We start from the raw sequence: 12500 nt of genomic DNA on the forward strand, positions 1-12500 counted from the left end.
CCTCCAAAGTCATGATTAATCTCCGTTGTCTGAATACGAATTAATCGGATTAACTTCGATATTTTCGTGTGAATGAGATCCCCTATTCCTCGAGCAGTCGCAGCGCATTATGAGTTTGGGGAAGGCGTTTGTCCCTTTGCGGGGACGTGGAAGAGAATCCTTTCATTTCATTAAATTCGCGTGAGATTATCCTGGTAGATTTTTGCTATAAAGCAAGCAGATAGATTCTGATTTATTTTATATCATGATTCTCACAGTGAACGACGCGGGACAGGAGGCCTACACCCTTTCTACTTACCGACCAGGGGAGAAGCGAGCTATAGCCTACATACCACGACCTTCATAGCAGGGTGCACAGCCCCCTCCCTTTGGGAATTATGGCCCTAGGGTCAAAGATGGGCCTACTGCATTAAAATTTGAAACCATGAGTTAACATAAATGACTACTAACGCATTTAACATCAATATCAGAGTTCAACTATAGGCTGAGTTTTATCCAGGGCTGTTGAAGGGGAACCTTGCGTTGAAATACTTTAACCTGTCGCAACATGTATGCGCCTGCCGTTGGTCGGCGGTGGCGAACTCTGAGCCGGTCACTCAGTGACGCAGTAGCAATGGTTGGGGAAAGATGATAAAGAGGAAGAGAAAAAGAAAGAAAATAAAGAATCTCGAGGTCGAGGGTGTTTTTAAAGCCTAGAAATGATATATATATATATATATAATATATATATATATATATATATATATATATATATATAGAGGAATATGGCAGCAACCTGGAAATAGAATTTTAAAGCCAAAATATGACAAATGAAAGAATAACGAAATGGCAGATAAGATCAGAAGTTCTCCCAGAATTTGTACAGTTCTCTATATGTCGGTTACCATTTTTATTATAACTACATTCTCTCTCTCTCTCTCTCTCTCTCTCTCTCTCTCTTTAAAAGCCCTTTGTTTTCTTATCAAAACTCAATTGTAGATCTGTCTCTTTCTGTCTCGCTTGGAAAAAATGAGCAGAATTAAGGAAGCCGTAAATGTCAAATATAAATCTGCCCATCATGAACACTTTTTTTATTTACCCTCACCACAACATCCATTAAATGTGGATGATCTCATCTTTTACACAACATCTCCCCCCCCCCCCCCCTAACTCTTTGCTCTCCTTCTCCAGCCTTCCCCTCGTTTCCCTGCCACTCAGCTCCTCCGAAAGACAGCAGGAAAGATGCTCGGTGATGGAATAACGATATTTCGGTTTCTGTGAAGATGCCGTTAGTTTCCTTGAGAGACTTTTTGTCGGGACTGACAAGTCGCTGCTGACAAAAGCGGAGAGAGAGAGAGAGAGAGAGAGAGAGAGGAGAGAGAGAGAGAGAGAGAGAGAAGCAAAAGAAGCAGACGAGACGCTGGGCTGGTGGGAGACAGCAGGAACGCCGATGACAATGGATGGATTTCATTAGCCTTTGCCTCTGGCTCTTTACGAGCCTTCGTCACCACCTCGGCTCCCCTGATGCGGTGCCCATTTATTGACTCCACACTGTCATCGCGCTGTGAGAGAAAGGGAAGAAGAGCTGGATGGTGTGACTTCGTCAGCAGATATTTGCATATATGTCTGTCAGTTTATACGGTCGAGCGATGCAATAAATTAAAGTGTTAGCTAGCAACATAGTAATTAGAAAGAGTATGAAAGACTTAGGATATACTCAGAAGATGAAATAATAATTAGAAAGAGTGTGAAAGACTGAGGATGTACTCAGAGGATAAAACAGTAACTAGAAAGAGTGTAAAAGACTTAGGATATACTCAGAGAATAAAACTGTAACTAGAAAGAGTATGAAAGACTTAGGATATACTGAGAGGATAAAACAATAATTAGAAAGTGTGAAAGACTTTGATGAACTCAGAAGGTAAAACAGTAATTAGAAAGAATGTGAAAGACTTCGGATATACTCACAGTAATTAGATAGAGTGTGAAAGACTTAAATTTCGTTAAAAGTGAATCACGTTATGTTTTTTGATAAAGGTGAATTATGCATTCATTTAGTCGAAGACTTCATTATCTGTATAGTTTAGAGGAATTGTTATGATTTTCCTTTAGTTTTATTTTTCAGCCTTTTCCAAAGTCAAAAACCCTCAGTTAATGAAGAACTACCATAGCACGTCTTTACGCTCACTTATGAGGCATATAAAATCTCGACAACGAAAGAAATATTATCACACAATTATCTGATTTTTAGGAAGAAAACGAATGGAAGAGAACGCTACATGATAATTCAGGCATGGAAACAGATAGAAGGAATAGCTGAAAACATCATGGAGCTAAAATATCAGAAAGAGCAAGCAGAGGTAGATTAATAGTGCCCAAAACTATACAAGGAAAATAAAGAAAGCACACAGGACATTAATCCACTACGCACCAGCATCAATAATGCAGCGTCTATTCGAATGCGTTGCCAGCTCATCTAAGGAATATAACAGGAGTGAGCGTAGATGTGTTTAAGCATAAGCTCGACAAATATTTAAATTGCATCCCAGACCATCCAAGATTGGAAGATGCAAAATATACCGGAAGATGTACTAGCAACTCTCTGGTGGACATTAGAGGTGCTTCACACTGAGGGACCTGGGGCAACCCGAACAAGATGTAAGGTCTGTAAGGTCTCTCTCTCTCTCTCTCTCTCTCTCTCTCTCTCTGTGTGTGTGTGTGTGTGTGTGTGTGTGTAAGCCTCTTCTGCCATGATACAAATATTAAAAAAGGAGGATGTGATTGTATAGAACTGATGTAAATTATCCTTGAACAGTCGTTATCACTTACTAGAGAGCGAATCGAGTATGACTCAGAAATGGCCATCGTTCAAAGAAGACTTGGTACATTTTTATAAATGAAACAAGAGTAGGAGAAGAGAATGATTCTCGGAGGATGCGGGATCTTCTCTTTTGGGTGAATAGGACCGCAAAGAGGACAGCTTTAATGATATTGTACGTTTTATAGAGAAAAATATCATGCGCATTGGTGAAACAATTAAATAATTTAAATGAAATTGGAATTAACATTATGAATTTTAATAACAGTTCCGTTCCACATGATAATGAAATGCTAGACTCACGACCCGTTCGGTGAAAAAAAAAAAAAAAAAAAATGGATGTACGAAAATATTATCTTTTTCATTGCATGTATTTGAAAGTTAATGAAGCGCCGAAAATTAATTTGTCCAAAAATTCTTCATTGAAACCCTTTGTTTGTGTGTGGTGTTGTGTGTGTGTGATGGAATGAATGTGAAACAGATGGAGGAACAACGAAAGGCAGATAGAGGGGTTTGTAGTTTAATACTATACATAGATGGAATTATTTTAAAAAAGATTGCAGCGACAGAAATTTTGTCCTGACACTTTTCATTTAGTGTTCGGCAGAGGAACATTTTTTTTCATATAGTTCTATTAACCTCCTTTTGCTATTAACCTCCTTTCATTTTCCTCGTTCTTTATCCTTTTAATTTACCTTCCATATAAAACTCTATTTACGATCCCGTACATAGTCTGTACTTATTTTTTTTGCTATATCATCATGTTAGTCATTAAAAATATAAAAACACCCATAGTTAAAAAATTACGCATGTCTAAGATAGCATTTTTTCCCCAAAACATTAAAATTCCCCCGCCAGGCCCTTGCAATATAAGTAATTCTTACGTCGTAAGAACGCATATGCCGTGCGGTCTTAAATTCCATATCTGTTGCTTATCCGTGAGTGATATCAATAACCATTACCTGGTTCAATGTATAACTGTTTTCGTCTTTTTCACTCTACCATTAAAATTCTCACAACTATTTCATATCAAATATACGGCTCACGCTATCTCCTCTACATAAAACCCATCTAGTCTCCCCTGGGATCCTTCTCTATGCGGATATCTTTCCTTTATTATTATTATTATTATTATTATTATTATTATTATTATTATTATTATTATTACTATTATACTCTTTTTTTTTGATTTTGCTGTTTCTCTGGGTCAAATCTTGTAACTCAATTTTCGATGCACTTGATATTTTGCATGGGTTCTCAATTCTGGTGACAAGACAAACTTACATGATCAGTAGGTCATTAGTAACCTCTGCTACGAAAGGTTGAGACTTTCTTATGATTAACGGATTGCCACGGTTACCATTTTCCTCGTAGGAGGTATTTACTCCTAATCCAAGAAGGCACTACACTTTCAGGATTAGCCTCGAGGTTAAGGTTAATCCTGAGAATGGACATACTTACCGAACTGTCAAGCTATAAGCTTTACTTACTTTTGACTTCGTTTTAAGAAATGTATGTATGTAAACATGTACTATATATATATATATATCTATATATATATATATATATATAATATATATATATATATATATATATATATATATGCATGTATATGAATATAATAGAAATATATACGTATATGTATGCATATATTTTTATATATATTCAAAGACATATATATATGTGTGTATGTGTGCATGTGTGTAAATAAATTCTTCTATTACAACAGGATGTGTCTCAAGTATAGAAGGCCCATTAAAGCACTCTGGCTTAGAGCTAAGGACTATATTTCGGAGGGATATATATATATATATATATATATATATATATATATATATATATATATATATATATATATATATATAATACACACACACACACACACACCACACACACATATATATATATATATATATATATATATATATATATATATATATATATATATGTGTGTGTGTGTGTGTGTGTGTGTGTGTGTGTATATATCAATTCATGAAATTTGTAAGGTCTTAGGAGAGGCTTCCATTGTGTGCACAGATGGGTCGGCAGGTTATGTTTTTGATCTTTGTGTTTTGCTTTTCGTACAAATGAATGAAGGGAGGTGATAGACAATCCCATTTTTACTGACCCAAGACTTAATATCCACACACGAGGAAACGGCAACGCTGTTCAAAAAGTATACCAGATCTACGAGATTATCACTCTTTTCCTTGGAATATTTGAATGAGATTAAAGATATGGCAGTATCTCAGACTTGTATGAAGGAATAACTCTTCATATTTTTCATACCTTCTATGACCATGTAGAATAAGTTAATTACTCTGCGGATTTTCAAACCTGTGTTCAAACTAATGTCATGTGTAAGTCTCATCGCTTGGCGATAGACTTTTTTGTGTTCTCCTTACGACGTCATTCGTAAGTATTTCTGGTTCCTCTCATCTCCCTTGGATATCTTAGTAGAGTGGTTCTTCCTTAACTAAAGGAGATGATTCAAACAGACAAGTTGAACAAAGATAACAACTTTATTCTGTAACTCCATACTAGGAGATGCAGCTCGGTCGGAAGACCGATATGTTTGATGGTTGGTTGGCGCGGAACTGCCATTCTAAAAGCATCGCGTCGATAGCGGAACATTAGCTATCTCAGCAATTCATATAAAAACATACGTAGTCCGCCGGCTCGGAAGTTACAAGTTTCCGGCGTAGGTTAACAGTCTCAACCGCTTCCCATGGAAGTTGTTGTGCAAAGTTATCATAAACATAAAATGTTGACAAAGCTCTGAGCTAGACCAGGCTACTGCAGACAGCGCATAGCGTAATCTAGATCTGCTTTGGTCACGTAGGACCCTCCTAATGCCATGACCTCAGGTCATGGGTTTATATTTACAGATCCTGTACATTGAATAAATGTATTTATTACATTAGGCTCGGACTGCTACCTATTCAAGCCTTGAATAACAAAAAAAAAAAATTACTTTAAACATTGTTTCATAGGAGCGTGCTCGTAACATACGTCTAGGTATAACATAATAAGTGATTAAATGCATAAAAAGGTTCTGTTACATACCCTTGTTGACATATTCATAAACAAAGATAAATGCATGGAAAATATAGATCCATGTTTGGTAATAATAATGATTAGGTACCCAAAAATAATAAAAAGGTAAAAATCAAAAGATTAACATGTATACATGATTAATATGATAACAGGTAACCTGATTAAGAATAATGGTTACTAAATAATGATTATAGCATGATCATGGATAATTGTTAAAGAGTACTTGACACTCTTTGTAATAGATAAATATAATTGTACAATGGTATAATAGTATAACTATGTAATTCTGCAGAAATGCAATATATAGGGCTGATATATTTTATTAGGTGCCCGAAAAATACCTTTAGGAATATATCAATGTATAAATATTGGGCTATAATGTTTTACTAGGTGCCCGGGAGATACTTTAACTGTTCAAATGCAAAGGCGTGAGTCTTTCTTGTCCTACATTTTTGCCAGCATACGGACCGCTTTTCACACACAACACAATTCCAGACAATTCCCTAGGCACAAACTGAAGTGGCCAGGTTCAGGCGGCCCTAAACTCAAACGACTTGAGTTTAACGGGTACGTCATCTAGACGGGCCAATACGTTCCCTTGGAGATCCTTCTGTTTACGCCTCAGCCTACGCCAAGCAAAGATGTTGACGGCGATAACCAATATGGCCGTCACGCTGAACACGGCTAGCAGAATGTAGTAGGGAAGATTTTCTCCACCTGCATAAGTCGGTGACGCGTGGGTCATCTCAGCCAGTTGCGTCAAACGATGAGCCACTCGCGCGTTGTATGGGAGAGGTAGTGACGGGATATTGTGGATGCCCAAGTGTAGTTCGCAAAATACGCTTCTCACGTATTATCGTGTTTGACCCCTCTGACGGTGTAGTTTGTAGATGTCCCCGTACAACCATCGGCTGCTACGAAGACAGGGGCATGGGCGGTGGTACCGTCCGGACACACTACGTCGAATCCGGCTTTATCATAACGGATCCAGGAACCATTATTCATCCTGTAATTGAATTTATTACCGTAAAAGGGATAAAGTTTCCCCAGACAACCTTCGCTTTGTAGAGAGAGAGAGCCGTTTAGCACTATGCCTAACTCACATGAATCCGTTGATATAGGATAGAATTCAAAGAGTCAGCTGTACAAATTTTATTATTCATGGCTTCTGAACAGTGAGTGAGTTTATCTAAGTCTTTAATGACTGTAAATGATTTCTTATCAGAAGAAATCAGTACATGCCCCGTCAAATTGGATATTACTGGATTTGAGTTATTCGTCATGAAAGTAGGAAACGGTGCTATTTTGTATGATTGCCAAGCATCGGAAGAATCAAAAGGAATTGTGATCATAATTCTATAATTTTCAACGCTGACGTGATATTAGGCTATAATAGAACTCTACTTTATGGGCGTCTAATAAAGGAACTATAACCTAGTTTCTCCCGTCCGTTTTTCCAAAGTTAACGTCAGATCTTTAATAGGCATGAGGTGAGGAGAAATAACACACCCTTTGTTGCTAACGTAATCGCTTCTACGTAATCTTTTGACTTTTCAATAAAATGTGATATTTTCACACGGATATGATCTATTTCGAACTATAGTAAGCTAACGTAGCCAGCAAATGTTGAACTTCCATGACCTGATCGATATTATTTGAATGTTCATTAACGATACTCATTATTTGATTGATTGAAGATAACTGGCTGCGAAGTTCAGACAAAGCCAATTCGGTTTTGTGTTGCAATAAGAACTCAATTCTTTATTTTGATTATTTATCTTAAGGCGATTGAAATTCCTAAGCCTAGATTCGCAACTGATCCTAAGATGTTTAGTCCAGCCAGAATAAGCGGGTTGCGGCGTTCGAGAGTATTGTGCCGCACAGACACATCAGCAGGTCACGAGCGAGTTCTTCTCTGCCTCGGCGGTTTTATTTTTGTATGTCATAAGACAATTTCCATTTCCGCGACGCTTAGTGTTTGAGCTAGCGAAATCTCTGAGTTAGCATGAAAATTACGTTCGTGCATTTCCTTAAGCGAAATAGCAAACCTCATCAGGTCATTCTTTAAGTTAAGGACGTCATCTTCAGGCAAGAAAATCGCATGCATATCTACTTCTATAACAATTATTTACTTGACACGATGAATACATCATCTATTCTCTCGATAATCGAGCCATGATTAAATTCTATTTCTTTCGTCCTAGCGCTCTTTCCATACAACAAAGATGTCTGAATACACAATATCACTCCTATCAATAACAGATTCATTTTTGAAACCTGCAATGAGTAAAACATATGTAATAACTCGCGTAGAAGAATAGGTTTACATACAATATGATTAATAGATATATATATATAAATTATTATTATACAAGTTTCCATAAATACAACCATTTTTTCCCTCACTCCATCTACCTTAGATTCTGATATGTGCCAATGGGACTATTCCTCACATCAGTGGGTTTGGATACATTTGAACCCTAAATCTATTGGCCGTTAAATTTTCTAAAATGTTTAAACGGGCCTTCAAACTTAGGTGTCAGTTTATAATTTAAACCTTTACGTACGTATACTTGTATGTATAACCTGATCACCCACGACATATGTTCTAGTTGGCTTAGCTATTCTATCATGATTTTTTTTCATTATTATTTGTGCTTCTTCTAAATTCTTACGAAGTATATTATATCGACTTATGCTTGCATCCATAACATCCTTTAGAGATTTGATTGGATAAATTAGTTGTAGGCGTTAAGATATGGAAAGGCGTTCTAGCCGGGATACCGTACAGTGCCTCGTGCGGTGTCATTTTAATAGACACATGATACGAGTGATTAAGTGTGCTTAGTACCGCAGGTATGGCAATGTCCCAGTTGGGGTCTGCCCCCCCTAAGGTGACCCTTAGAATGTTTAAAACCTTACGATTTGCCCTTTCCACTAGCCCATTAGACTCTGGGTGATAGATCATGGTATTGATTTCTTTATACAAAGGAATTCGCACAAGGAGTTAAGGAAATGATTATTGAACTCCCGCCCGAGTCTGAGATAATGATGTGTGGAATTCCATGTTTACAAATGTAGCACTCGTAAAACTTCCTAGCACACTCGACCGCGGTTTTTGTTTTTAAGCGCTATAAGTTCTGTATATCGAGTCAAAGCGTCTATAATTACTAGGAGGTGCTTATTCCTCTGTCCCTGACTCGTAAAATCCTGTTAATAAATCTAAATAAAGTACTCTTTCAAAGGGTTGATTTGGCACAGGGTAAGCCCCTAGGCTGACAGGTGTCTTCGTGTGCCCTTTGTATTCTTGACAAGTGCGACAATTTGCTATGTGCTTTTTTATAATCTGTAAGCATCGTATGCCAATAAAATAAGGATTTGGCTTTCTGTGACATCAAGGAATAACCCGGTGTCCGTGCAGTGGATTTTCATGCAACCATTTTAAGACAGTGGGGGTATGAGTGAGATAGGCACCACCACCTGGTTGTTATTCAGCTGCGGTGTGTTGCGGGTTTCCTCGTCGCGGATCTACACAGGATATTGTCCTGTATGATATAATTCTGCTGCTTATACTTTAGGTATTCCTTTTCCTTCGGATTTCCGTTCAACGCAATGATGATTTTTTCTATTTGCGGATCTTTTCTTTGTTCGTCTGTAATAGTTCAGCACTCCAGCCCAGATCTTCCTGTTCAGATATAGTTTTAACAATGGGCGTGGAGGTTGAGATATCTATTAATTCAGCTAATGGCTCGGTTACAAGATGAAGAGGGGTTGCGTGATAATGCGTCAGCAATGATATTTGCTTTCCCAGGTAAATACCCGATCCTCGCGCCAAAGTCCTGAATGATCATGTGCCACCGAGTTCGCTTGGGGCTGTGACTAAAGCCTTTAAAGAAGTCGGTTAGGGGCTTATGATCAGTGAGAGCCTTCACGGATAACCGTATAATTATGAATTTAAAGTGCACGAGTGAATTAACAATAGCGAGCCCTTCCTTGCTATTACTGCATATTTACTTTTCGGAAGGTCTCAGTTTACGTGAATAAAAAGCTATAGGGAAAAACTGTATCATATTGTTGAAGCAATACCCCACCTACTCCTAGGTCTGAGCGTCTGTTGCTATGAAAAATTCCTTACCGAAGTCAGGAAATTTCAAGATAGGAGAACTACACAGTTCATCTTTCAATTTATCGAACGCCTGTTGATGCATTCAGACCATACGAAATCTACGCCCTTTTTTATAAGATCGGTTAAGGGAGCGGCTATGATTGAGTAGTTGCGTATAAAGCGCGATAGTAGCCGCTACAGCCTAAAAATTGCTGTATTCCCTTGACGTTAGTAGGTATCGGAAAGTTACGGATAGCCGACACTTATCATGGACGACTTTAAGACCTTCACTAGAAAACCGTGAAACCTAAATAGACTAGTTCTGTTTTAAAAATTCACACTTACTTATCTTTACCCTTAAATTATGCTGCCTTAGTCGTTTTGAGCACTAACTCTATTTACGTAAATGTTCTTCTAATGTGTGGAAAAGATTACTAGGTCGTCCATGTAGGCATGTAGGATATCTCCTAACAAGTCTCCAAACACGATGTTTATCATACGAGTAAAAGTTATAGGAGCACAACGTAAACCAAAAGGCATACGCAAAAATTCATAATGTCCCCTGGCTGTGCTGAAGGCAGTGTATGGGATACTCTCTTGTTCCAACGGAATCTGATGAAATCCTTTTAGTAAGTCTAAGCTTGTGAAATATTTGTTCTGACCTAGTAGAGATAGGATATCATCGGTACATGGTACTGGGAATCTGTCAGGGATTGTTTCTTCATTTAAACGACGAAAATCTACGCATATCCGCCAAGTTCGATCTTTTTTCGGTACTACTATTAACGGCAAATTATAAGGGCTGTTTGATTTCCTAATGACTCCTTCTTTAGCATTTTACCTACTTCCTCTGTTATCTCATTCTGAAATTTCATAGGAAGTCGGTACGAAGGTACATAGATTACTTTCTGTTTGTCCTTGAGCCTTATTGATGCTCGATGACATCCGTTTTTCCTAAGGTTTCCATCCGTAGTGGAAAAAACATCATGATATTTAGTTAAAAGATTCAAGGAATTTCTGCTGAATTTCTTCTTCTTGAATGTCCTTATTGATTTTGTTCTTTATAGATTGCAAAAGGGATTCAATCCGCAACTGATTGAGCGTGATTTATCTCAGCTACGGTAAGAATGCGATGTTTATAAACTTCGGCATCCAAGATATGTTGATTTTTGTGGATTACTAAAGTGGTATTCAAATGATTACAGACTTCGATGTTACATTGTTGTTGTGAGCCAACTGTATAAATGGCTTGTGTGACGGATAATCCGTGTGTTTTCAGAGTTTCGGAAAGGATTAATGTTTCAGATCCTGGCAAGGTTCTCTTTAAACGCACTAATATGTTTGAAGTTACGTTAGGCTCGAGAGTTTGCGTGCAAGCTGATATTACGGTGAGCGAGAGTTCTGTTGGGTTGCCTGTATTATTTCTTGGTTCATGAGACAGGTGATTAGTTCTGTAATGTAAGTGACAACTCTGTCTGTCTCTTTATTATCTAAAACTGATTTTAGGGTATTAGAAGACCTATAGAATTTTCCTCCCTTTGATATACAGCCGTGTTTGCAGGTGCTAAGACAATATTTTGAGTGCCCCATAGAACGGGTATCCGATAATTACTGCGGGATACATATTAATGTTTTGTACAACGACAAAGGTATCAGCAAACGCGCGCTTACCGACCTTGTACTGTACATGGGTTACGCCCACAACATTTAATTCATTATTCCCTATGCCTGAGAGCCTTATTCCGGACTTTTCTATAGGGAAATTTGAAAAGAGTAAATGATGAGTCCTTAAATCCATGATATTACGTGGACTACCAGAATCAAAGAACAAAGTGAATGACTTATGGTCCAAATTTACCTGACTGCATGTAAGGTTGGTCGCAACTCGTCTTGACTAATAATTGCATGAATTTGTTGCAAATCTACGGGAACCTGCACAGATTTTTTTGATTCGGCCGTGTGCTTTTGTGTTTTTCATAGGAAAATCAATTGCCTCACAATGATCTGATAATGAATAACTGATTATTTGATACAAAAGATGTTGATATTGATGACCCAACATCGCCCTCTCCCCCCTTGGAGTGAACTACGTGGTATTTGTTTTGTTTATCACACCTTGAAAATTCGCTTGCCCTTGCGAGTTCTGGCTAGACGGCCAGGAACGAGAAGGTACCTGAAGCACGATTTGTTTGTTTCTGCTGTTGTGCAGAATGTTTTCCGTTTGGTTGTTTCTTCTTATAGTACTGAGGACCCTTCTTTTTATTTGCACTGGCAACTGGTTGCGTGTTTGTAGCATTCTGCTGTTGATTCCTCGAGTAGTTCAACGGTTATATGAATGAGTTGAACTATTGTTGTATTTCTGAAAACAAAAAAACCGTAAAACGACGGTCCAACAAAAAGTCTGAAATCATGTGACCTGGTCCGTTTACAGTTTAATAACAAACCGTCCCTGCAACTTGATTAATTTATTAATGTTACCACATTTACTTGTTGTTGGGTGGCTTGTTCTCAATTTTTTTGCAAAAACTTGAATGAGCGAAG

Source organism: Macrobrachium nipponense, chromosome 17, assembly GCF_015104395.2.
Source record: "Macrobrachium nipponense isolate FS-2020 chromosome 17, ASM1510439v2, whole genome shotgun sequence".
NCBI classification, from domain to species: domain Eukaryota; kingdom Metazoa; phylum Arthropoda; class Malacostraca; order Decapoda; family Palaemonidae; genus Macrobrachium; species Macrobrachium nipponense.